This window comes from Pelodiscus sinensis, chromosome 2 (assembly GCF_052426305.1).
Source record: "Pelodiscus sinensis isolate ZL-2025 chromosome 2, ASM5242630v1, whole genome shotgun sequence".
NCBI classification, from domain to species: Eukaryota; Metazoa; Chordata; order Testudines; family Trionychidae; genus Pelodiscus; species Pelodiscus sinensis.
The window spans coordinates 100,011,243-100,037,433 of NC_143053.1; the positions used below are offsets into that span (position 1 = coordinate 100,011,243).

Here is a 26,191-nt window from a genome sequence, read left to right on the forward strand (position 1 = left end):
GCCCCAGCACACAGCTGCCCAGCAGGTCTTGGAGCTACAACAGGGGTGGCTGGCTGTCCAGTAGTGTCGACAAGGCAGCGGGGCTGGCAGGAGGTGGCAAGCCAGCATAGAGGCCGGTGGCTGGGCCAGGGGGGCCAGAAATGACCTCCCTTGTGTGGCAAAATCCCTCACCTATGATCAGTCAGGTCCCGATAGTGCTGGACCAGGGTGGTCCAACTGTAACTTACAACCTCATTAAAACATCAGGGCTACGTCTACATTGGCCCCTTTTCCGGAAGGGGCATGTTAATTTCAGCGATCGTAATAGGGAAATCCGCGGGGGATTTAAATATCCCCCGCGGCATTTAAATAAAAATGTCCGCCGCTTTTTTCCGGCTTTTAGAAAAGCCGGAAAAGAGCGTCTACACTGGCCCCGATCCTCCGGAAAAAGCGCCCTTTTCCGGAGGATCTTATTCCTACTTTGAAGTAGGAATAAGATCCTCCGGAAAAGGGCGCTTTTTCCGGAGGATCGGGGCCAGTGTAGACGCTCTTTTCTAAAAGCCGGAAAAAAGCGGCGGACATTTTTATTTAAATGCCGCGGGGGATATTTAAATCCCCCGCGGATTTCCCTATTACGATCGCTGAAATTAACATGCCCCTTCCGGAAAAGGGGCCAATGTAGACGTAGCCAAGGTGTATAAGCCAGGGCAGAATTTGGCCATATGACTTCACAGGAGTTTCTTCCCCTCTGTCTTTTTAGATTATTTCATTTTTAGAATATTGTATGAAAACCAAAAAATGAGAAATACCTGGGAGCTTCATCTTGCCGCAATGTTCTTACTGACTGATTTGCAGAAAGGAAATGAAACAGAGGAACAGATCCTGCAACCCTCTCTCATGTGGCTAAATATTATTCCTATTAATATAACAGTCAAAGTGCTTGAAAAATGGAAATTTCCTTTGGCATATTTGCAAAAAATATTTTCTTTTCTAACCAGCTCAATCTGCTAGCATCTGTGGAACTACTGATGTGAGTTGTAACTACTAAAAGTCATCTGAAGAAGTGGGCTGTGCCCACGAAAGCTCATGATACCATCTATGTTTTGTTAGTCTATAAGGCTACATCTAGACTACATACTTTTTTCGGTAAAGGAATGTAAATTAGGAAAGTCGCTATTGCAAATGAAGCCAGGATTTGAATTTCCCGCACTTCGTTTGCATAATGGCAGCCGCTGCTTTTTTTTGAAACAGCGCTTTTTCAGGGAAAAAAAAGGCAGTTTAGACAGGGCATTTTCGACAAATGCCCCATTTAAAAAGATCCTGTACTCCTCAAAATGCACTTAAAAAAATGAGGAGTACAGGATCTTTTGAAACGGGGCACTTCTGTCTAAACTGCCGTTTTTTTTCAAAAAAGCCCCATTTCGAAAAAAGCGGTGGCTGCCATTATGCAAATGAAGAGCAGGAAATTCAAATCACGGTTTCATTTGCAATATCGACATGCCTGATTTACATCCCTTTGCCGAAAAAGGAATGTAGTCTAGACATGGCCAAAAGTGCTCCCAGACCATTTGTTGTTTTTTAAATGTAGCCTGTACAGACTAACTTGGCTACCCCCTGAAGCTACTAAAAGTTAGAGCGGAAGAATGGAATTTGTTAGTGATTATGTCATTCTGTTGGATAACAACAGAACTCAACAACAATGAAGAATGCTGAATTAACTTTAGAGTTGGATGAAGATTGTAAAAGCATTACAGAAGATAGGATGAGATAAACAGATCCTGGGAATCACCAAATTGTACTCTGTGTTTTGGTCAAATTATTGAGTTCAAATTAGTCCCCAAATTTTAAAACTAAAGTAAAAAAGTTGCACAGTTTACTTTGTTTTTAAACAAGGAATTGTTATATAAGTTATCTATCACTTATAAGCATTTTGTAACCAGTCAATTCAAGGAGAGAACAATGATCAGTATGTAAAGAGCCTTTTACTACTCTTATGGCAATTAAAATACTGAATGAATGCTATTGCTATGAAGTCTGTTTCAGATCATGTTAAAACACATTCAGTTCAGAGTGTTATGACATTGTTATTTAAAGGCTGGGAAGTACTTTCAGTATAAAAGAGGAATCAACTGAAGTTCTCATTCAGTAAATGCTTTCTTGTTATGGTTATTCAACCACATAGTTATACACTGCATACCTCCTTTTATTTTTTTAAAAGAAGATTGCTTTAATATTAATTTGTGTTCACCGCAACACTTACAATCATTTCAAAGGAGTGTATTTTTCTGTCATTTTACCTAATGTATTCTAAACAATTGCTATCCAGACACATCAATTTCCTGACCAGAAGTGATTAACACATAGCTCAGTGGTCCCCAACCTTTAGAGGCTGCCGGGCGCCAGGGGGTGTGGCCATTTGCCTGCTGGACGGCAGAGGGCAGGGAGACATGCAAGCCCGGAGCTGGCCCCCCCCCATAGCTGCGTGCTCGGGGGCGGGGATCCCCCGCAAGCGCCGCGCGCCCGGGGCCGGCGCACCCTCCAAATGGCACGCGCCCGGGGCCGGCGCCCCCCCCCAAAGTGCCGTGCGCCCGGGGCTGGCGTCCCCCCCCAAGTGCCGCGCGTCCCCTCCAAATGCCATGCGCCCGGGTCCAGCGGCCCCCCCCAAGCGCCCGGAGCTAGTAGCCCCCCTCCCCAAGCGCCGCGTGCCCGGGGCGCGAGCGGCCAATTCGCAGCACTCCCAGGGCCGGCGCTTACCATGCGCCTGGGCCGGCTCCGGCACAGCACATGCACCACGTGCCCGTGATCAGGCCAACCCCGAGCACTTGGCGGGCGCACACAAATGGCCCCGCGGGCGCCATGGCGCTTGCGGGCACCGTGTTGGGGACCACTGACATAGCTCATCCCCCCTAACTTTCTCGCTCAATAATGAAATTTACAAAATCAGAAGATTCAAGATGGAGGCAGAGAGTCATTGTAGCTATCTGTCATTTGAGTTTCAGATATTGTAAGTATATACAAAAGTGGACCGGTCCAAAACGTGAAAGCCTAAAATTGGTCATTAAAATGGAAGCTTAACCACAATGAGGTTATTGCTTCCCATAATATCTAAAATAGCTAGATTATGCCTTTCTGAAGTGTACAGCTGGCAAAACTGATATAGCTAAATTTAATTGAGTTCACTTTCAATTAAGACTATTATCTTAACCATCATTTACATGGGACAAAAGGATGAGGGAAGAATATATTACTTCCCGAGTTATTTTTTTCCACTGACCCTACTTTCCTCACAGCCCATTATTAATTTTCAGACATGAATTGATTTTATTGTTAATCATTATGGGTTTGTGTTGCAAAGTGTCTGGAATCATTGTTATATCTTTATATGTACATAATTAAAGACTACTGACTTTTAATAATGCAGTAAATGTCTTCAGTGATAGAGAAAGGCTAAACATAATTTTTTATTGAAATAAAAGTCTTTATCCCTGGAGCCCTAAATGAATTTTGGCAATGAAGATTAATAGGGGCACTCAAGAAAAGGATTGCTCAAATCTGTTTCTCATGAAATCTCTTCTAAACTGTCATTTTAAATATTTCAAGATTAGTCTTTGTGAATTGCCTTTGCAGGAAAAAAAAAGGATACCATGGACCATAACAATATTCTGAGTTTTATATAAGCATCATATAATATGGCCACCATCAACCGACATATGATGCAAGTTACGAAGGACTTGTGGAAGTGCTCTTTTACTTTCACATTTCTGGGCTGTTTTTCATCTCCCACACTACAGGAAATTTAAAGGAAGTTCCACCAACAAACATAGTCCTTATTTATGTCAAGTAGTCCCATTGGTTTCAATACTCAGTAATAAATACTGTGCACAAAAATTTTAAACTTTTCTTGATTAAGTCACTTACATTGCACTAGATTTTACCAAAATTGTGCCAGTCCTGGGTGACTCAGAATAAGTAGCTGTTGTCATTAAACTCTACTTGACAGCTAAGTTAAAATGTGTCCCTGTCATTCTAAGGAAGGAACCATGTGTAGTCTGTAATTCAGCAAAATACTTAAGCATGTGCTTGAGCCCATTACAGTTAAGCATGTGTTTAGAAGATGATGTGCTTAGCAGGGCTGTAGTTAAGCAGATGCTTAAGAATTTAGCAGAATTAAGGCTGAACCCCAATTCAAGTATACTTAAAGCCAGGGTTGAATTTGGCCCCATACTGGAGATTGCATTATCTTATGCCAAGATATTTAGGATCCATTATATGCCTTTGTTAAAGGAAGTTTTATCCTTTTTCTTTTTTGAGCTGAGCCTACTATTTGCCCACTTAACGGATTATCTTTCATATGTCACTCAAACAAACAATAATCTTTTAAATAAGCACAGTGGCCAATTTACTAGCAGCCAATTTACTGTGGAAAATTTTGAACGGTTCATATTTATTTGTTAATGATAAATTTTGCCCACGATGTGCATGAATTTTTGGATATAGGGTTTAGCTTAAAGTTATATGATTAAATTGAGCCTTGGTTTTAGTGGTATAAATCCCATTGAGCTCAATAGATTTGAGTTCCAGTTCTCCAGAGACGAATTTGGCATACTATGACGACATTTGTGGAAGGAAGAAAATGAGTAAAGCATGAGGAATATATTTAGATGTAACAAAAACCTTTGAAATTACTATGAAGAACAGATGGAATAAAAGTAATGAATTAACCAATGTCACTTTATTCCCAGTATATTTATATACTCTCACTTATGCCTGACAGTTCAGTATCGTTACATTTTTCATTATTTAATAATTCAAGGTTTCACTGAGATAAATATGCATAAATTCAGGAGATGCCTAAGCTCTGATTTTCATGAATCAGCTGGATATTTGTCATCCTGTTAGCAGTAATTTTAGCTGGCCTTGTAAATGGAGTGTCTAAAATAGCTTGGGTGGCCACAGTTGTTATAGTTTCCTCTTAATTCCACCATTCTGCAGTTTATGATTAGCATAAATGTTACAAATATAAGTTTTAGGATCCAGTTTGGCACCAAAATCATTAGAATAACACTGTTCTGAAAGCAGAATTTGGCCCATTTTCTTAAGATATTTGAATAACTTAAAGTGTTATATTAACCACAACCAATAAAGGCCGTCTTGATCTCACAGTCCACTAAAACAGGCTTAATCCTATAATCATAGAATAATAGAACTAAAAGGAATCTCGAGAAGTCATCAAGTCGAATCTGCTGCACTCATAGCAGGACTAAGCACCATGTAGATCAGAGGTGGGCAATAATTTTTGGCCAGGGGCCACTTAAAAAATGTTTATGGGCGGGGCCTAATCCAGAAGGGGCAGGGCCAGAATGCTTCTGGGCTTCCCCACCCCCAGACCATAATTGGTGGGGGAGCCCCTTTGCCTCCCCTTCCCACTAGGTGCCCATGCCCCTGGCAGGGTGGGAAAAGGCTTCACACACTCCCCCGCTGCCAGGCCCTGATTGGCCTGGGGCAGGAGGAGCGCGTAAAGTCTCCTCCCTCCCTACCCGCACCCTGCAAGGAGCACGCGCCACTTCAAAGTGCTACCTGCTGCTTGCAGGGCGGGAAGAGACGTCATGTGCTCCCCCGCCCCCAAACCTTAATTGGCCTTGAGATGGGGGAAGCTGTGGAAAGCTACTCTTTCACAGGGTGAGAGCACGGCACTTTGAAGTGCGGTGCGCTTCTCGCTGGGCAGGGGAGAGAGGGGAGGAAACTTTGCACAGCTCCCCTGCCCCAAGGCCAATCAGGGCTTGGGGGCAGGGGAGCTCGTGTTATCTTCAAAGCACTGCGTGCTGCTCACAGGGCTGGAGGAAGCTTTGTGCACACCCCAACCCCCAGGCCCTAATTGGCCTGGGGGCTGGGTGAGCAGCAGGGCCTCCACGGTTTGGATCAATCTGCTTGGCGGGCCGCAGAGGTCCTTTTGCCCACCCCGATCTATATCATCCCTGATAGATGTTTGTCTAACTTGCTATTTAAAATCTCCAATAATGGAGATTCTACAATCTCCCTAGGCAATTTATTTTGGTATTTAACCACCCTGACAGTTAGGAATTTTTTCTAATGTCCAAACTAAACCTCCCTTGCTCCAGTTAAAGTCCATTGCTTTGTCCCGTCCTCAGAAATTAAGGAGAATAATTTTTCTCTCTCCTCCTTGTAATAACCTGTTAGGTACTTGAAAGCTATAATACCCCCTCTGTCTTCTCTTTTCTAAACTAAACAAACTCAATTCTTTCAGCCTTCCCTCATGGGCTAGGTTTTTTGGACCTTTAATTATTTTGTTCTCCAGACCTTCTCCAATTTGTCCATTTTTCCTGAAATGTGGATCCTGAAACTGGACACAATACTCTACCTGAGGCCTATTCATCATGAAGTAGAGCAGAACTACTTCTTCTGTCTTGCGTATAATACTCCTGTTAATGCATCCAAGAATGACATTTAGTTTTTTTAGCAACAGTGTCACACTTTGATTCACATTTAGCTTGTGGTCCACTATGACTCCTAGATCCGCCTTCCTAGGAAGTCATTTCCATTAAAAAGATCTGATGACCACAATCATACTCAAGTCATTGTTGCCTATCAGTTATGTCACTTGATACCTAAATTCCTTTTTCTCACTGTAACATATTCTTCTAATTCTAAGTGTGCACATTACTTTTGTCTTTCAAAGTTAAGGTCTCTATCTATGGCCCTTACTAGATACATTGTCTTAATGGGAAATGAGGGTATGTCCCAGAAGGTTCTGAGTGTCCCAGGAGGTTCTGAGTGTCTTGTAGAAGTGGATCCCTAATGAACTAGTATGTGCAATGGGACTGACGCTCAGAATCTAATTGTTGATGAAGTCTGTACAATTAGAATTTTTCCGAAAATTGGACCCTAACGGGCGACTTGTGTTCTTTTCACAGCTCAGCAAATTTAAGCCAGCATCTAGAAGGAGGAATAAGTGACACATCCACTGAGCGGTGAGTTACTAGAGGAAGTATTTTGTTCCAAAAGCAGGTAGATTTGCTTTCCCCTGATTAATTTAGCAATTTGAACAACAAAATCCTGAAGACACAGATTTTTTCCTCTTCAGGGTTCAAAAACGAAATGTTTAGACAACTGCAGATGTTTGCCACTTAACAGGAAAATTTATTTAAAACAGTTCATATGTCTTCCCCAAAATGCTATTTCTCAAGATACTACAAGCCCTTTACCATCTGTCCTGAGTTTGAGTATGAAGATTTCAAATCCCACAGGTACCAAAATCAGGTAGCAAAAATGTCAAGGCAATTAGAATTTATTTAATTGAACTCCAGTTCAATAGTCACCATGCAGGTGTGAAAACTATAAGCATTTAAATAAAGCAGTGATTTTGTGTTTCTCCTTCCATTCAAATTGATCAAAAATTCACCAGTGATTCACCAGTACAAATTTCAGCCTGTTGCCTGTTTTGCAACGTGGGCAGAAGTCTAATAAACATAGTACTTTTACATGCAAAATCTTTCATGCCTATGTAGATACACAGCCACCTTTGCTGATGTAAATGGGTGTTACTTCAATAACTTGTGTGGGGTTTTACCCACTTTCATTACAGTGAATTTGACCCACTGTTATGGCAGCATGTTCTGCTATTTTTTCAGTTTGGTCTGAACAGGGAGAAGGTTGTTCAATTGCTAGCTCATGTTGATATTTCAGGATTTTACTGAACAACTGATCTGAAAGTGTTCCCCAGAATGTATTCTTAAGGCAACCCTAGAATTTTCTTTTTCTCTCAGGACACTATGAAGCCATAATAAAAGTGATTTGTTCCTTGATCTGTTTTGCTGCTTTGCTAAATATTGTACTTCCATGTTCTATTTTTTTAATTTCGGGTTGGAGATAGTGTCAATAGGATAAAACACTAATGATAGCTAATGCTCTCATCTTTAAGAGCTGATGTCACAGGTCAGCCAAGGCTTAGCAAAAGAGACAGAGAAAAGGCTGCTGTTAGCTACCAGGCTACACAAGAACTAGTCCTTTACAAATCTTTCTGTATGAGGAAGGACTGATTCCTAGGGTGACCATATTTCCCAAAGAAAAAAAATGGACACTCCAGCCGCACGTCCAAGGACCCCCCGATGCAAGGTTCTTGGCCATTGTTGGAACCTTGCATCCCCCACTCTGTCCATGAGGCTGTTGTCCATCCCTGGAATCCTGCCCCCACCAGGAAGAATGCTGCCTCCCCTTAATTCTGTTTCCCTCTCTGGGGTGGGCTGACATCTCCATTTACCCCGTGTACCACATCCCACTTTTTTGAAATGAAAAAAAAGTGGGCATTGTCCCCTTCGCAAGAGGAAACTGATGTCAGCAAGAGGACATGGGACAAATGCCCCTTTTGAACAAGCAAACAAAGCCAAAATTAGGACAGCTGGGATAGGGCTTTAAAAAAAGAAGGAAGAAGAAGACTGTCATGGCTGAAATGGGACATATGGTCACCCTACTAGTTTCCCCCTGCCACCTCAGACTGACTCCCACCCCAGGGCCAGAGATTAGGCACATTAGTGATAAAAGTATATTGCTTGAAAGAAAACTTCTTTGGCAATGGAGAAATATGTCTACAGAAAAGCTTAAACCTCTTCAAAGCAAAATAAGATGAGAACTAAAAACTCTTCAGATTGAGCACTTGTTAGATTAAAACACTTCCCTGTCAGAGTGACTAACAAAATAGTTTCCAAGGTCCTGAGCCTGCAAACACTTATGTACATGTGTCACTGTACTACTCTGAATAGTGCTGTTGAAATCAATGGGGTCACTCATGGTTGTACAGTTAAGCAGGTACATAAGTGTTTTGTAAAGCTTACAAACAACCTCCGCTGTATTGTATTGTTTAAAATGTGTGTGGTGGGAGAGAATCACTGTTGCTCAATTAGGATTAAAAAACTTCTTGTAATAGGTTTTGGAATGACTGAAAAAAGAAAAAATTGTTTGAGAAGATCAAAACGGTGAACAGGCTGAGTGAAGTAATGTCTTTTATTGAACCAACTTCTGTTGGTGAGACAAGTTTCCAAGCTTACACAAAGCTCTCTGCAATTGAAATAAGGTATCCAGACATCTTTGTATTATTTACTTCCACTTTGTAAATATGGTGAAAGGAGAGCTCATAAATAAGAGCAGAGAACCAATTTACAGCAGCCCCTATTATTGTAGTCTGAGACTTGTCCAGAAAGGAATATTGCCTACCTCTATGGCTCTCTTAGTTTCAGAACACTTCACAGTCTTCACTGAGAGGGTGTTCTCATTGGCTCTGGTAGTTCTGCTCCTCATGAGAAGTAAGGGAAGTCAATAGGAGCATGTGCTCCTGCCAACTTCCCATTGTATGGATGGTGCCAAAACATGATTTAAGATACTTCGACTTCAGCTACATAATTAACATAGTTGGAGCTCGTATCTTAAGTTGTCTTTCTCCTTTAGTGTAGCCCTGGCCAAAGTGTGACTTTCTAGCACTCATTTCCATAGTGACCAGTCATCAAGAGGGAGAACAAACAAATAGGAGTGTCTTACTGGTTTATTTACTTTATTCTTACAAAAAATGGTTGATTGTGCCAGGAAATTTCTTCAAAGAAAGTTAGCATTTCTCTTTTTGACCCTATATTTTTAGAACTTTAAAAATGGATTTTTTTGTATTATAAAACAATTGAAGAAACAGATTGTCACAATTCAAAACATTAGGGTTTGGGAAAACAAATACTCTGGTGCTTTCTTGGAATTTCCCATATTTTATTTACACTTTCCTTGCTTTCGTTTTCAAAGTGTAATTGCCAAAGACAACAAAGGAGATATAACATCAAATCATGCTGATATAGAAGATATGTTGAGGGTCTTCAGAGGGCTAGATGTAAACATTCTTACGTGGGAGAATGCTACTGCATAAAAAACAATTCATAAGCATGGAAAGGACCAAGTTCAATCCTCAGGAAACAGCAATCACATTCCTCATATTATAAAATCATTAAAGGTGGTATGATTTTCAGCTATTGAATTTCTATAGAATATCAAAGCATCAACTCACAGATCTTAAAACAGTCTTGTGAAAGATTTTCTGCTGATTTACTAAATTACAATGATAACATTATTCCAATTAGTTTCACATCCTATGTTTAAAAGCAGTTTGTCTCAGATATTCCCCTTTCTAATATTGTTATAATCAATAAAATGATTGTTAGTATTACATTAAAATTGAAAATGTAAGGAGACTAAAGATTCAAGAAATACAAACAAAGACAAACGCACAACTTATCCACATAAACATTATACAGTAAACTTCTGATAATCCAGCACCTTTAGGACCCAGGAGGTGCCGGATTATCAGATATGCCGGACTATCGGAAGGGGGGGGAGCTATGAGAGGTCTGGGGTGGGGAGGGAGGGATGTCACCCGAGACCCCTCATAGCCCCCCTTCCAATAGTCCGGCTCTGCCCCAGGTGTCCCCATTCAGCTGCTGCTGGTCAGTTTCAGCAGTGGCTGAATCGGGGATGCCTGGGGCAGAGCAGCTGGGGTGCTGCTGGGTTGGTCCCGTAGTGCTGCCCCTTGGGGCTGTGGGACCAACCCGGCAGAACCCCAGCTGCTCTGCCCCAGGCGTCCAATTCAGCCACTGCTGAAACTGACCAGCGGCTGACCAGAATCAGCTGCTGGTCAGTTTCAGCAGTGGCTGACTTGGGGATGCCTGAGGTAGAGCAGCTGGGGTGTTGCCGGGTTGGTCCCCCAGCCCCGAGGGGCAGCATTATGGGACCAACCCAGCAGCACCCTAGCTGGTCTGCCCCCGGCTTTCCCGATTCAGCTGCTGGTCAGTTTCAGCAGCGGCTGAATCGGGGAAGCCGGGCGCAGAGCAGCTCCAATTGTCCGGCAGCCAGAGCACTTCTGGGTTCATGATGGTGCCAGACCATCAGGAGTACCGGAGCATTGGATGCCGGACCAATGGAGTTTTACTGTACGGCTACGTCTACACTGGCCCCTTCTTCGGAATAGCCATGCTAATTTAGAACTTTGAAATAGGGAAATGCGCGGGCGATTTAAATATCCCCCGCGCGATTTAAATAAACATGGCCGCCGCTTTTTTCCAGCTTGGGGAAAAGCCGGAAAAGAGCGTCCAGACTGGCGCGATCCTCCGGAATAAGCCCTATTCTGGAGGATCTCTTATTCCTACTTGCAAGCGGTGGATGTGGTATACTAAAGTTTAGGTGAGGCATTTGATATGGTCTTGCATGATATTCTTATCAATAAACTAGGCAAATACAACTTAGATGGGGCCACTATAAGGTGGATGCATAATTGGCTGGATAAACATTCTCAGAGTAGTTATCAACGGTTCACAATCCTGCTGGAAAGGTATAACAAATGGGATTCCGCAGGGGTCGGTTTTGGGACTGGTTCTGTTTAATATCTTCATCAACGATATAGATACTGGCATAGAGAGTACGCTTATTAAGTTTGCAGATGATACCAAGCTGGAAGGGGTTGCAACTGCTTTGGAGGACAGGGTCATAATTCAAAATGATCTGGATAAATTGGAGAAATGGTCTGAGGTAAACAGGATGAAGTTTATAAGGACAAATGCAAAGTGCTCCACTTAGGAAGGAACAATCAGTTTCACACATGCAGAATGGGAAGCGACTGTCTAGGAAGGAGTACGGCAGAAAGGTATCTAGGGGTTATAGTGGACCACCAAGCTGAATATGAGTCAGCAGTGTGATGCTGTTGCAAAAAAAGCAAACATGATTCTAGGATGCATTAACAGGTATGTTGTAAGCAAGACATGAGAAGTCATTCTTCTGCTCTATTCTGTGCTGAGTAGGCCTCAATTTGAGTATTGAGTCCAGTTCTGGGCACCACATTTCAAGAAAGATGGAGAAATTGGAGAAGGTCCAGAGAAGAGCAACAAGAATGATTAAAGGTCTAGAGAACATAACCTATGAAGGAAGATTGAAAGAATTGGGCTTGTTTAGTTTGGAAAGGAGAAGACTGAGAGGGGACATGATACCTGAAAACTGCTATCTAAAAGGGTGTCATGCGGAGGAGGGAGAAAAATTGTTCTTCCTGGCCTCTGAGGATAGAGCAAGAAGCAATGGATTTAAACTGCAACAAGGGAGGTTTAGGCTGGACATTAGGAAAAAGTTCCCAACTGTCAAGGTGGTTAAACACTGGAATGAATTGCCTAGGGAGTTTGTGGAATCTCCATCTCTGGATATGTTTAAGAGTAGGTTGGATAGATGTCTGTCAAGGATGGTCTAGACAGTACTGGGTCCTGCCATGAGAGCAGGGGACTCGACTTGATGACCTCTTGAGGTCCCTTCCAGTCCTAATATTCTATGATTCAATGAAAGTTTTAGTCTAACACTCCCAAACTCTAGAGTGTTCAAAATCCAGATTTGCATTTTTCAGTTTCATTTTATCACTGTCAAGAGTATTTTTTAATAAGTTTTGTTGAAAAGCTTACACAGGGAATATATTGAAGCTAGATTCATTTTGATCTGGATTCGAGGATCCGAAAAACTGCACTGTTCTGCTTCATTTTAAGACATGAAGATTCTATGTGTGATGTCAGAGAAAGGCAGATAAACAAGAAACTGTGAAACAATAATTCTCCTCCTGTGAGTCACTGCAGTGAATATCCATTTACCAACATGTCTCCATTAGTGACATTTCTTAAAAGCCCCCTGAAAAGTGCTTTTGTTTAAAAAAAAAGCAAAAAAAAGCAGCACCATTTCTTTCATTTTAAGAAGAGGACTGTTGAAAGCTTTGGTAGTTCAGGTTAAGGAGCTTAATGATGAAAACCTTAGGGGACACATTGGTGTTAATCCTCCATAGTAGACAAAATAGCCTAGGAAAATTGTTGTATTAGTTCACTATTCACTTGATTAGTAGCTTTTAGTTCTTTCAGCCTTGTAAAGGAAGGAGCAGCTTTTTGATGGTTTGGTTAGCAGTGAACAGTAGAAAGATATAGTTTCAGGGAATATCCCAAGGAACAAGCTATCAAATAGATTGTTTGATTTTGAGAGCTCTGAGTCACAACAGCAAAGGTAAGCAGGAGATTAATATTTTATTAAAAGGTTTAGAAAATATTTGCTCTAAGTTAATTATGGCGGCACCAATTCCAACTGTACAATGAATGTTGAACTGAGGTTTGCATTGAAATGAGGGATAAGATAATTACTGCTGGATTGTTCCCTGCTGTACCATTGATGCATAAAGGAAAGAAAGGAAGAAGAGGTTTAAGAAAGCACCAACTTTTTGTATTTCCACAAAAAATACACAATAAAAAGTCTCCAACTCCAGGGACTGGTAATTCCAGTAGGGAAGAAATGGAGCTATGACCTTATACCAACTACACTTTGACTAGGAGAGTGAGCTATGCATGCTGGGAAACAAGCTGCACCTCCTTCAGGAGATTTACTAGCAGGTGAATTCTTGTATCCCGAGAAACTTATATGGGCAGAATTCTTCTGTTAACTCCCTCTGGATTGGTGTGGCTCCACACCTCACCAAACACAGTGATACACCTGATAGATACAATTGCATGCTCATTTAGCATGAAATTTATCATGTCATGTATGTTTAAGGTTATTTTATGCACTTATTAAAACAATAGTGTCAATAGGGTTTCCAATTAATTGTAGAGGAGTTCTTCACTGATATTGAAAATTGTACCTTTGCAGTTTTTAAAGTCAATGTCTTTTAACCATAAGGATGAGCTATTGCATATTTTCCAAGAAATATAGATTAATTCAAATTTTCAGAGTAACAAACTGATTGTCAGTAAACTTCTTGTTATCTGTCTTTAATAGACTGATCATCCAAACTCTGGTTTTATATTGATATATATATAGGCTTATTGAGTTTAAACAATTTCTTTTTATTACTTCAAAACAAGGACCTGATTTACTACCTCATTCCCTGTTTTAAAGTTGGAGGAGGGTTGGAGTGGGGAGTATGTTTGTGGGGAGGGTTGGAGGTGCAGGAGTGTGCGTGGAGAGAAATTAAGTAAAGATTTGACTGCTGCTTATTTTTCCATATCTACACATTGGTTACATATAGCAATTAGCAAATCCACTCAACTTATTTTAAGGGATATCTTCGATACAGAAAATAATAATGCCAATAATTAACATATAAACTCAGGCCCTTTCTTTGAAGTAATTAAAAGCAATTGTTAAAAGTCAGAAGCCCTACTTTAGACCCCACATTGGGGGCGGGGAGGGGGCTATTACTCATATGAATAGTCTTCAGGGAAACAAATCTTTCTGCTGAAATCCATAGGAATATATGTGTGAGTAAAGATGACTGGTATAGGAAACTGTTGGCAGAATAAGGCCCAAAGCTTTTTTGATTTTTTTTTGTCACTTTCAACACTTTTTTTCCCATCCACAGGACTGTTGGGGCTCCCTCTGGTGGCTAACTGTACAAAAACATTTATTTTTGCTGAAGGATGACCATTGTATGGATAAGGTATTAGACCTTGAGTGCTAAGGACTGAAACTTTGCTGGGGTTACTTTACCATTAAAATAATTAGGAACTGATTCAATGTGAAAATACAGGGGAAAATTAAAACCTCAACCTCATGTAGTCTGGTTTTCTTTATTTTACTTTTATCATACTATGGTCCCTGATTTAAAACTGAAAAATGAGAGTGAAAGCTAGACGATACATCATGTTAGGTTGTATATTATATGGGTGAATTCCTTATATAGGTAATCTGTGTAATAATTCCAGAATATTTAGTGGCCAGATTACTCCCCAGGCAAAGCTCTTGTTAAATGGATAGAAATTATGAAATGTATGTACATGTATTATGTCAGACTACTGTAGCTAAGGCTGCACTATGGATTCCAATATAACTCCTGTTTTCCATTTCTCATAATTTTCTGAAAATCTTATCTTGTGTATTAAGATTTGTCATTATTGGTAAATTTTGGGGAAGGTTTGAGGTGTGTGTATGCTAAAGATATTTAGGCTTTAATCAAACAAGTTATTGAGCTCAATACATGATTAACTGAGTGAAATGTGTTGGCTTGGGGTACACAAAAGGCCAGATTATATCAGTGAGATCAGAACTAGATCAGTTCTCAAACTTTTTGGCCTCTATACAAACCTTTCTGTGGACTACCAGTTGCTAATGGAAAGTTGGCATTAATTATATAATTACACCCAAGCCATTTTGCTAGTGCTGCAGCAAGGGAGAATGGTTTAATTTAACCTATAAGAAAGGAAATATTAATTGAAATTATTAAACAGTTTAAGTGCTTTAACTTGTGTTAGTTTATCAAACTTAATTTTAAATAAAGTAAAATATTAATTTATGTCCAACACAAAAGGTTCCGATGTTTTCTTTATTTATGGCAGAGGTGGGTGTAGGGGAGCCTGGACTACCCTGCTTTGGCAATAAATGGTGATGTCTGCCTAAAAGCAAACCCAGGCCTGACTCAAGTCTGGTGCAAATAAGCACAGAGGCAAGGCCTGAGAGGAAGGAATGTTTTGAATAACAATGCAGATTAAGCATGGTGCACGAGACCATGTCAAGAATGCACGACAAGCAACCTTATACCGGTACTTCTGTTTCTGATAAGCAAAAAGTACAGATGTAGCCATGAAACTGTCAACTATGCACATAGGTAGCATTTTTTGGGGGGATGTATCCCAAATAGGGGTATTTGGCATTTTACGTATCCCACACAATAAGTAATCAATTGGTAAATTAGAACAACCAAGTGTCTCTATTATAAAGTTGGGTTTAGTCAGAACAACAGGCCCTTCACACTAGCGACCTAGTAGTGCATGGCGTTCCATTGTGTGGGAAGAAAAGGAACCATGCCATCACTCTTTCACTTTCAAATATTCTGGAGCAATTTGGCTATGATTTGATTAAGTTATGACCATTTGAAAGCCACATTCTGTATGTACAATATGTATTTGGATTGGTTTTTTTTTTTTGCTAAACTCAGAAAATGAATATGTGCAAGACCAAATTAGCAGTATTGTGTAGTGAAAAGTATTTTGAAGGTATAATGAGCTAAGTGACTTAAGTGATGCACAAACCTTGTGGTGGTGCTCTACCCTAGTCATTGTTAAATTCTGTGTTTCTACATATGTATTTAAACAAGGAATACAAGGCTTAAATATGTTGCTGATTTAACTAACAGTCTTGGTGTATAAAAGCTATAGCTTACTGTTTTATTCCTTCTCTCACTTGTAAATCTTGTAATTTTTCACATTCAGATGAGGAGGAGAAAAAATAAACAGTGACTCAAACTACAAGGCAAGGTGTTGCAATGATTAGTCTAAGACTTTATCCAACAATGAGCTGGTGTAGAATATATAAAGAAATATGTTCACTTTAACTACTGATCATTCTATCATATAGATAATGGATTGTGTGTGTGTTTCCTCTATAGTCCCATTTGCTCTTCCTAATTTCTAGTGGGCTTGACAATAACTTCCTAGGCCATATCTACACTAAGCAATTATTTCAAGTTTACCAAGTTTAACTTCTGGGCACCTGATTTTACAAGTTTGAAGTTCCGTGTCCTCCCTACAGGGGAGAATTGAATGTAGCCCCAGGTAGCGTGTCCACAGTAATAGAGCCTGCCTCCGATTCAGAGCCCCAGAAAGCACTCTAGGAAGCTGTGGGTGGCCTCCCAGAGGCCAATTAGTTTGAATTAGCAGCACTGGAGCATCTACACTAACATTATTTTGGACTTACAAGTTGAGAATAGCCTTGCTCCTCGTGAATAGCAGGACTACAGAGTCTGAATTCCACAGTCCCTTATTTCAGAATAACAGGTTGGTAGTGTGGATGCATCACATAGAAAACTGACTTGGGGGGGGGGGAGTCTAATTTTGGACTACGGACAGGTCCTAAAGCAGGGGTTGGCAACCCCTGGCATGAGTGCCACAAGCGGCATGAGAGCCGATTTCCTGTGACACATGGAGTGGGAGCTCAGACCTGCCCCTCCCCTCCACACAGTCAGGGGCTCATGCTGTGGCTCCAACTTCCTGCTGGGGGTGAGGGGTGGGAGAGGCACATGCAGGGGCTGCCCCTGCCCAGCGTGCGTGTGCAGCTCCTGGGAGCTAAGGGTTAACCTCCTCCTTACTGGCTTCAGGCTTCTTGCCTCAGGTGTGGGCGGGGCTGGGCCTGCTCTGCAGAGCCGGGATTGGGCAGCTGGCACACGTAGTGCGCTGGGCTTCTCCCCATGGGCTGTGTGCGGGATCGGGGAGCCCCTTTCCAGGCACGCCTCTGAGTCCAGCCGGTAGAGATGCCAGATGGTTTCAACAAAAATACTGGACACACTTGACATTACATCACAATCTACATTGCATCTTTAGAAAATACTGGACTTTTATATTTTCTCATTTATATTTTCTCAATTTGTTTCCTGAACAGAAAGCTCAAATACTGGATGTTCCGGTTCAAAACTGGACACCTGGCAACCCTACCGGCTGGGCTGGAACCAGCCCTAGACAGCCCCAGGCTCTGCCTGCCCTGGAACCACAGCCTGCAGGCAAAGGGCTGGACTGGGCAAAGAAGAGACTCTACTCCCCTTCTCCCCCCGCCTCTCCTTGCCCCAGTGCTGCTGCCCTGCTGGTAAGTGTGCTGGGGGCATAGGGATATGGGGGCAGGAGGGGAGGGGCATGGGGCAATGCAGGGAATCAGGCTGCGAGGGCAGGATGGGAGGGGGCAAGGGTTGCACTGAGGGGCATGAAGTGATGTAGGGGATCAGGCTGGGGGAGATCATGGGGCTGAGGGGACTGAGGCTGAAGCAGAGGGAAGATGTGAGGGGGATACAGTTTTACTTTGCAGAAGCTGCACTTTCCTTTACTCCCCACTTCTTTGTCTCCCTCCTCAGCTAGCTATTTGGCTGCATTCTCACCCTCTCACCTTTTCTGCATTACTCCCCCAACTCCCCACCCCACACCCTCTCCTGCCACCAAACTCCCTTCCAGACTCTGCCCTCCTCACCCAGTCCTGCATCCCTATCCCACTCACTGGCTGCCCTGTCCTGCACTCACTGGCTGCCCTGTCCCTCATTTTTATTCCCACCCCAGAGCTTAAGGGGATTCACAAAATCCACTAATGCTGGAACCCTAGAAAAGTAAATCTGGCCTATGGGAAGCCCTGAACCTCGTCCTCCCTGTCCCTTCCCCTCACCTCGTGGGGGCTAGAGTGCCAGAAAAGTGAGGTGTTTTAGCTGAGGGCCACATCAGTGAGGGTTGGAGGTTTTTGGAGGAGTTTTTTGCTTCTCACTTGTGTGGGCCCCAATTGATTTTTCTGTGGGTCAGTGGCCTCCTCCAACCCAAAAAAGGCTCCCCATGCCTGCTGTAAATAAAGAAAACATTGAAACCTTGTGTTTACATTTAAAATGAAGTTAGATAAGCTAACATGAGAGTTAAAATCCTTAATCTGTTTAATAATTTAAATTAAACTGTTCTCCCCAGCTGCAGCACTAGCAAAATGGTTTGGGCATAATTATGTAATTAACAGTGAGTTTCCATTAAGAACTGCTAGTCCGCGGAAAGGTTTGCACAGATGGTCCAGGGGGCACACAGTGGAGAGAGCCCCTCTCCCCTCCTGGGCGAGTGGTACAGCCCAAGGCAGGAGGGTTAAATCTTGGGACACCACTTTGGAAAGGTTGCTGACCCCTGCCCTAGAGGAAAATCCACAGGAGAACACAGAGGGATCATGAAGCTCTTCAGAATCACCTCTTCTTCCCCAGAGAGAAGTAGTTAAAAGAGTGAGGCCATCTGAAATCATGTTATCATGGGTTTTGTTTCCTGTAACTTTGCATTTGGTAACAGGGATTGGGTGGGGTCTACTGGAGTGTCATTCTCCTTCATTACTGGCTGGTAGCCTCTTCCTACAAGATGGGTATGGAACCTTTTCTGATACCATGAGAGATGGCAAGCTAGCATGACAGTGTTTCAAGTTGAAGTCCTAAAATTATTTGAAGCTGATGGCTCAGTGTGGGCCTATTACTTGAAACAAGCTTCATCAGTAACTATTTATTTAAGGAAGAAAAAGCTTCATAAAAGTAACTGACCGTATTGAGCGCTTTATTGAGAAGAAAATTGACTACTCCTAGTAGGTTTTCCTGTGCACGCTAAATTATTTCTGTTTTCAAGGGCAAGGCTAAATTGGTATTTTTATGCAGTGTGTGTAACAAAGGTGTCAAACGCAAAGATTCTAAATTAAATTACGGTCCATTGGCCGAGATAAATTCAGGACTTTATAGTCTCTTAATTTTCCACTGATATCCATTAACAGAAGTTGAAGGATGACGGTGCCCTTCCTTTAACTAAACTTATATTTATTCAACTTATACTTATGATCAGATTAGTATCACTCAATACATATTGGTCCCCATTAAGCCTACCGTTATTTCTATCTGTTGTTTCTCTTTCTTCATGAGCCTCTGTTTGTCTCTCCCTCTTCTCTTACAAAGAGAACAAGGAGTCCTGTGGCACATCAGACAAACAGAACTCCTTGTTTTTGCAGATTAATATGGCTACCCGCTGAGACTCCCTTCTGTCTTTGTGTTCTCTATTCTTCCATTTTCATTTCCTTCCCTGCAGTAACTCCCACTGCACTCCTTTGCTCATTTAAATCCTACTCCCTTTATTCTTCCACTGACTAAAATGATTGGTAAAGGAATAGTTAATGTTGACACTTCAGTGTCAACAGTGGGCTTTTGGAGGTTGATAGCTGACCAAGATGAATAGTAGCCCAATGAAATGGATAGGGGACTGGGGAGGTCACACCTCAGTCATTGTTTCAGAATGTTTGCAGAGGGAGACAGACTTCGTGATATTAGTTTACTCGTCATTCATGGTATAGAATCTTACCTCTGCAGCCATAATGGCTAGAAACTTAATTTTCACTAAATGGTCATTTAAATTCTGCATGATCTAAAATGTCATGCATAGCCACATAAATACATAATGCAAGTCATATCCAGCCCACATACCATATATTTGATACTCCTGCTCTCTAAGGGTATGCCTACACTGCGGGTTTTTTCCAGGATACCTTTGGTGTCCTGGAAAAACTCCTCCATGTCCAGAGAACGCATTTGCTCTTCCGCTTTTTTGCAGAAGTTGAAATGCACTGTTTTGGAAACCCCGCCTTCCTCATTCCATGAGGAGGAAGGAATCTTTTGAAAGAGAGGGATTTTTCAAAATTTGGTCCAGTGTAGCCACGCCAAATTTCAGAAAAGCTTTTTCTGAACCTCCCCCCCCCCCCCCCCCGGAAAAAGGTACACAAAATGTGGAGTGCATTTTGTGTAGCTTTTTCTGAAAAAAAGAATAGTGTAGACCTAGCCTAAGATGACCAGACACATGCTGTACACATTGCTAAACAGCACTGCAAAGTAGGGGCAACTGGTGACAGGGACGCAGGCCACGTGCCTCCCCCTGTCCCATAACCCATGAAAGAGCTGGGACAATTGCCATTGCCCGAGGCCCCACCTCTCTCCACCCCTACTCTGCCCTCTCCTCTTCCCTGCCCTTGCTCCACCCTTGCCCCACCTACCTCATACCCCAAGCAACGCAGCCAGAAGCCAAGGGAGCAGAGTGAGCTAGGACCTCATTGTTCTGCTTCTCCTGCTGCTGCTGGTGAGTGCCAGGGGGATGGACCCTTGTTGCAGGTGCCAGGCCTCCCTGCTAGCCCTCGGGATGTCCAGAGGCTCGGAGGCTCTGGCCCAGCCAGCTGTTGGCCCCTTAGTCCTCCTGTCCATAGCATTTTAGGGAGCACATGCCCCTGGTGACCCTCACACATCACCCGTGCTGCAAAGTGTAACTATTTAAACAGATAGTCATAAGATTGAAACCAAGTTTACTCCCTTTGATGTGACATCTTACATTCTAAATTGACCCTATGCCTAAAACTGTCACTCTTAAGAGATTGCATTGCAAAATGCCAACTTCTTTGAATTAGATTTCAGGTGACATTTAGTTTAGTGCTAACTGAAAACACAAGTTCTAAATTCTGTTCACATTTCTGTATGATAGTTTGGGATGTATAATAAGGTTTGTAATGAATGTACATTGTTTTATTGTTCAGAGGAGCAGAAACTTTTCAAGCTATTTAATTTGCCACTTTAACATTTTTCATATCAGAAGCACTGTATTCAAGGACATATTTTTCATTATAAACAAATAATCTGCAAAATTTCAATTAGAAAAGAACAATGCTACACATTTGCTGTGAAAGCACAATTTGGGCATAGCGAACAATTAAATCGCTGTTTTGTTCTTGGTGTCCTCCAATATGAGGGCATAATCAGTCTCGTGTTGGCCTCCGGAATTATTTACAGAGCCTTGAGGGTTTATAAATGAAGGTTCCTTTGAAGTTCTTTTTTCAACCCATTACTGCAGGGAACACAAAACACAACTGCAGCTACTCGTGCCTATACTCGCAGCTGCTTGTACTCATAAAAATCTCCATGCACACACTACATGATGAAGGCAGTTTGTGATGCAGTTGAGGAAAACCATGCCTAATGCAGGGTGAGTGTACTTGGCTTCCTTATGGAGTGTGTGTATCATTCCCTGGTTTGTTCTTCCTAAGCCTTGTCTATAGGTCTGCCCACAGGTGTGCAGCTATTTGTCCCACTTGTCCCAACTCAGTACATTCACTCTAATCTTCAGGACTGTACGGCCCAATGGCCAGAGTCAACACATCTGCCCAAGTGTGTAGGGCTGTGTAGCTCCCAGGTTAGAGACAAGAAATGGGGTGGAGGGTTACATGGGGTCCAGGCTAGTGTTCCCTCTAAGCTGCAGGGCAGCACAACTTCACAGGTGATTAATCAGTCCCACTCAGTCAGGGCTCTGTGCAAGGAGCTGACTGATTGGGCAGGGCTGATTAATGTGAAGCTGTGCTGCTATGCAGCTTAGAGGGGACATTGGTCCAAGACCTTCCTCTCCACTGGACCCAACCTCAGGAACCGAGTAGTGGCTCTTTCTCCAGCCACTGAGTCAGCAGGGAAAAGCTCCTACCAAAACACCCTGACTCCCAGCATCAGCTTACTCACCAGTTGGCTGTCACCTTCCACTGGGTTATTTACCACCACCATCTCCACAGCTGCAGTGCAAGTCAATGTCTCTTCTTCCTGGTCTAGGGTGTTCCTTTTCTTGGGGCCTCTGAACTCTCTGAAGCCTCTGGGGAGCATCTCACCTTCAGCGTGGGTTGAGGTGTCTTTGTGCCTACGTTTGCACTGCAGCTTGCTTGAGGCAAGCAGAGCATGTCCTCTCCCTTTGGCCATCGGGCCTAACTGAGCTGAGCTGCTCCCTTTTATTCCTGTTCAGCTGGAGCATGCCCAGTAAGGTGGGAGGGGTGTATCTTTCTCAGCCCTCAGTGCAGGATTAACCCTCTCTAGCCCATATGTGTGTGCCCTCTCTAGTCTGTGTGTGTGTGTGAATACATCCCTCACATGGCTACACAGCTTTCTTTATTTCTTCAGGATTCAAATAATCATCATGTCATTTTGTCATTTTTAGAAAATCTCATTATGTTTCAGTCATTGCTGAAATCCTGACCTCTTTTAAGGAAAGCAATCTTAAGATCCTAACTGGTTTTGGAGTATGGGGTTTATTCAAGGAAATAGTTTAGGTGGGTTTATTTAAATGTTCAAAGTACTCTATAGCATACAATTTGGCTGTAACCTCAAAATACTTGTATTATTGATAAAAACGATAACCTTTCTAGCTTGGCGGCCACATGTTTTCCCAAGTACTAAGAGGGAGAAAATTCTCATTGCCAAATAATGAATCCCTGAGAACACTAGTATGATGGACCAGTGAAGTATTTCCCTTGCTGGCAAATGCCAACTGTAGTAAGTTGAGGGTCAGTAACATGACTGACATGGAGTTAGCAGGCCTAAATAGAGGCCTGTAACATGGAAACAGCAACAGGCCTGCAATCTAGTGAGCAAGACTTTGGTTCAGTAACACAGGAGCCAAGAAAGAAACTCTATTGATAACTGTGTGATTGTGTAAGTTAGGTCAAGCATGGAAGGACACAGGGAGGCACTGGGTATAGAATGTAAGCCAAAGGGGAGTAATGGAACATCTTTATAAGAAATGTCTTGGTACAAAAACTCCCTAAAAACTAATGCACATACCGACCTAGGTTCAGGACCACGTAGAAATTGACAGCACGAAGGATAGTAAGTAAGCCCTCCTTCCATAAGGTGAAGGGTGGTAACTAGGCAACAGAGGGTGGTAACCTGGTACGTAAAGAAATGATGTAAGTTGTTTGTACCTGTCTATAAAAGGACACCACAGAGGGTGCTCTCCGGCCAACCTGGGGGGGGGGGCGGGGGCGCACTAGGTGCCTGAATGGCAGGTGTCATTGCCTGAACTTACAGAGTGCACAGTAGCTTAACTTTGACTAACTGCTGTTAATATCTGATAGATGGCAATAGGCCTGCCCGGTGTTGGTACCTTGTCAACGTGGGCCATAGTGCCCAGTGGTGTAACATTGTACTGATCTCTGATACCAACTGGTAGAGCTTCGCATTTGACAATAAACCTGCTCGATTGATTTCAAACCTTGCCTGCATCTGTCGTTTCTGGGGCCTCTCAGAGATCTCTTGTGTTGACCCAAGTGCACGGGGTCTAACACTCTAGATAAAGGGAGTACCGATTGTTACGCATGCAGCCGAGAGTTTAACAACGGAGTAGAGGTCCTGTCAGGAGTGCGCCAGGACAACCCTGACCAGACGACGCTGACACTGACAGTCCAAACCACCGAAGGTACCGAGGTACGAAAACACCGAAGTACGACACCAACCTCCACAATATTTAATCATTTGAGAAGATAAGGTCAAAACAGAAATGTTTGCAGATGTGTGATCAAAAATGCATGTGTGGGCTTTAAGTAGAGAGTATAACATTATATTTCAAGTAAAAGAAAATCATGTTTGAGATTTTTTTGAGTGGATCATTAAGCAGAACAGATGTAAAGATTTCTTGGGCTCCAGGGGCTGCATCTGCCCTTATTTTTCTTAGCTCTGTACTAGCTGAAACGGTAGTGTCTATGCCCTGTGGGGGCTGCTGTGGGGTGGGCCACACTGGGGCTTCTACCTGAAGCATTATCCATGCCAGCCACCTCTCCCCACCAGCTGGACAGGAAATAGCTGTGGCATTCTAGCTTGGAGCTGAGCATGGAGTGAACCACTCATGCCAGGAATGGAGGCAGATTCCCAGTTGCCCCTCAGCTCTGTCACATGCAGCCCCAGGCTTGATGAAGGCACAAGCAAGGGAAACTAAGTGTGTCTCAGTAGAGAGCCAAGCCCAGCTCATCTCCTAAGCCCAGGCTGACTCCCTCCCACCCAGCCATGCACAGGGCTGCAGCAGTGAGTGGAATTTCTGCAAAGTGGGCGAGGAGGTGCCTGGCAGCACTGACTTGAGCGGCCTGGGCCCTCTTTGCCTGGGGCCTTTGCCTGGTGCTGCAGCCTTGCCCTCCCTTCTCCCCTGTGTGGTTGGTGCCCCAGTGCTGGCTTCTTACCGGAGGGTGGGGAAGGGGGAAGAAAGGGGAGAGAACTGGGGAGCCTCACTATGCGAGGAAGAACAAAATACAGGACTATGTAGCACTTTAAAGACTAATAAGATGGTTTATTAGATGATGAGCTTTCATGGGCCAGACCCACTTCCTCAGATCAAATAGTGGAAGAAAATAGTCACAGCCATATTTTCTTTCACTGTTTGATCTGAGGAAGTGGGTCTGGCCCACGAAAGCTCATCATCTAATAAACCATCTTGTTAGTCTTTAAAGTGTTACATAGTCCTGTATTTTGTTTTAGCTACACCAGACTAACACGGCTACATTTCTATCACTGTGCGAGGAAGAAGCACTCCCCCTCCCAGGCTGGGGGGAACAGCAGTGTGCGATTGTGTTGTCTGGAGGCTTTCCCTGCTCTCCCACTGGCCAGAATCCGGCTAATGGGAGCAGCAGGAGGCCGAGCCTGGGCCCAGCATGGGGCCCGAAGATAAATAAGTGCTCCCCATCCTCTCATGCCCAGACCATGCACTCCCAGCCCTCGTCTGTCCCCTGCCCTGGCCAGACACCCTACCCCCAGCCTGTTCCTGCACCCTACCTCCCACCCAGACCTCGTAACTTCAGCCACTCCTGCATTCCACTTCCTGAACCAGATCCTGCACCCCTATACCTATCCCACTCACTGGCAGCCCTGTCTTGCACACTGAACCCTTCATTTTTGGCCCCACCCCAGAGCCTAAGGAGCTTACAAAATCCACTAATCCCGTAACCCCAGAAGAGTTCATCTGTCCTGAGGCCTTGAACCTCAGTCCTCCCTCCACCCCAATGAGGCCAAGAGCACCAGGAGAGTGAGGTGTTTCAGTTGGGGGCCACATAAGTGAGGATTGGGGGCTTTGGGGGGGGAGCTTTTTTTCCCTTCTCACTTGGAAACTGATTTTTTTCTGTCTGTCAGTGGTCTCTGACCCAAAACAGATTCCCCACCCTGGCCATAAATAAAGAAAACATGGGAACCTTTTGTGTTGAACATAATATTTTACTTTATTTAAAATTAAGCCTGGCCAACAAGGCCCCAAACGGGGTCCAGCCTCCATCTGGTCGCAGTGTCCTATCTCCAGCCCCGATCCTGGGGCAGCCCCACAGTATAGCCCCCATCTGGCTACAGAAAGGGCTTGTAATGGCCCCCCTCCTGCTGTGGCATGGGTAGTAGGAGAGGCCACGATCCAGCTGCAGTGGACAGAGGGGGATTGGCGAGCGTAATGAGCAGGGACTCAGCCCCTTCATAATTTTTGAATGATACATTATTCTGTGTTATATCCTTTCACATTATTACTGGAGCTAAACCGAACATGACAATTCTGTTTTGCAGCAACTTTTGAAGTTTTGAAATTGGATTTTATTCTGCATTGTAATGAACACAAAACCTCTCCAACGGTCTCACAAAACCAGAATTGTGTCAAAATTTCTGTTTTTAAGTTAAAACTTGGGGAGGAGGTGGTGTGCCATCCACTGCAAGGGGGGCACTGGTAGTTGAGACACTCACTTAGGGTGTGAGAGACTCCCAAAATCCTATGCTAGTGCCCTAACCATCAGCCTCCACCCCACATTTCCCAAATTGAAAGGCACTCTGTCTCTGTCTCTGTTTCTCACCAAACCAAACCAAACCAAACCAAACCAACTT

At 43.3% G+C, this 26,191-nt stretch overlaps 1 long non-coding RNA gene across 1 annotated transcript; it reads left to right on the forward strand.

Moving 5' to 3' along the window:
• The first annotated feature begins 2,841 nt into the window (after window positions 1-2,841).
• LOC142827141 (uncharacterized) lies at window positions 2,842-17,598 on the forward strand. The gene is made up of 3 exons (XR_016348611.1): window positions 2,842-2,983; window positions 6,912-6,968; window positions 17,404-17,598. It is a non-coding gene; the product is annotated as an uncharacterized LOC142827141 (long non-coding RNA).
• Window positions 17,599-26,191: the final 8,593 nt, after the last annotated feature.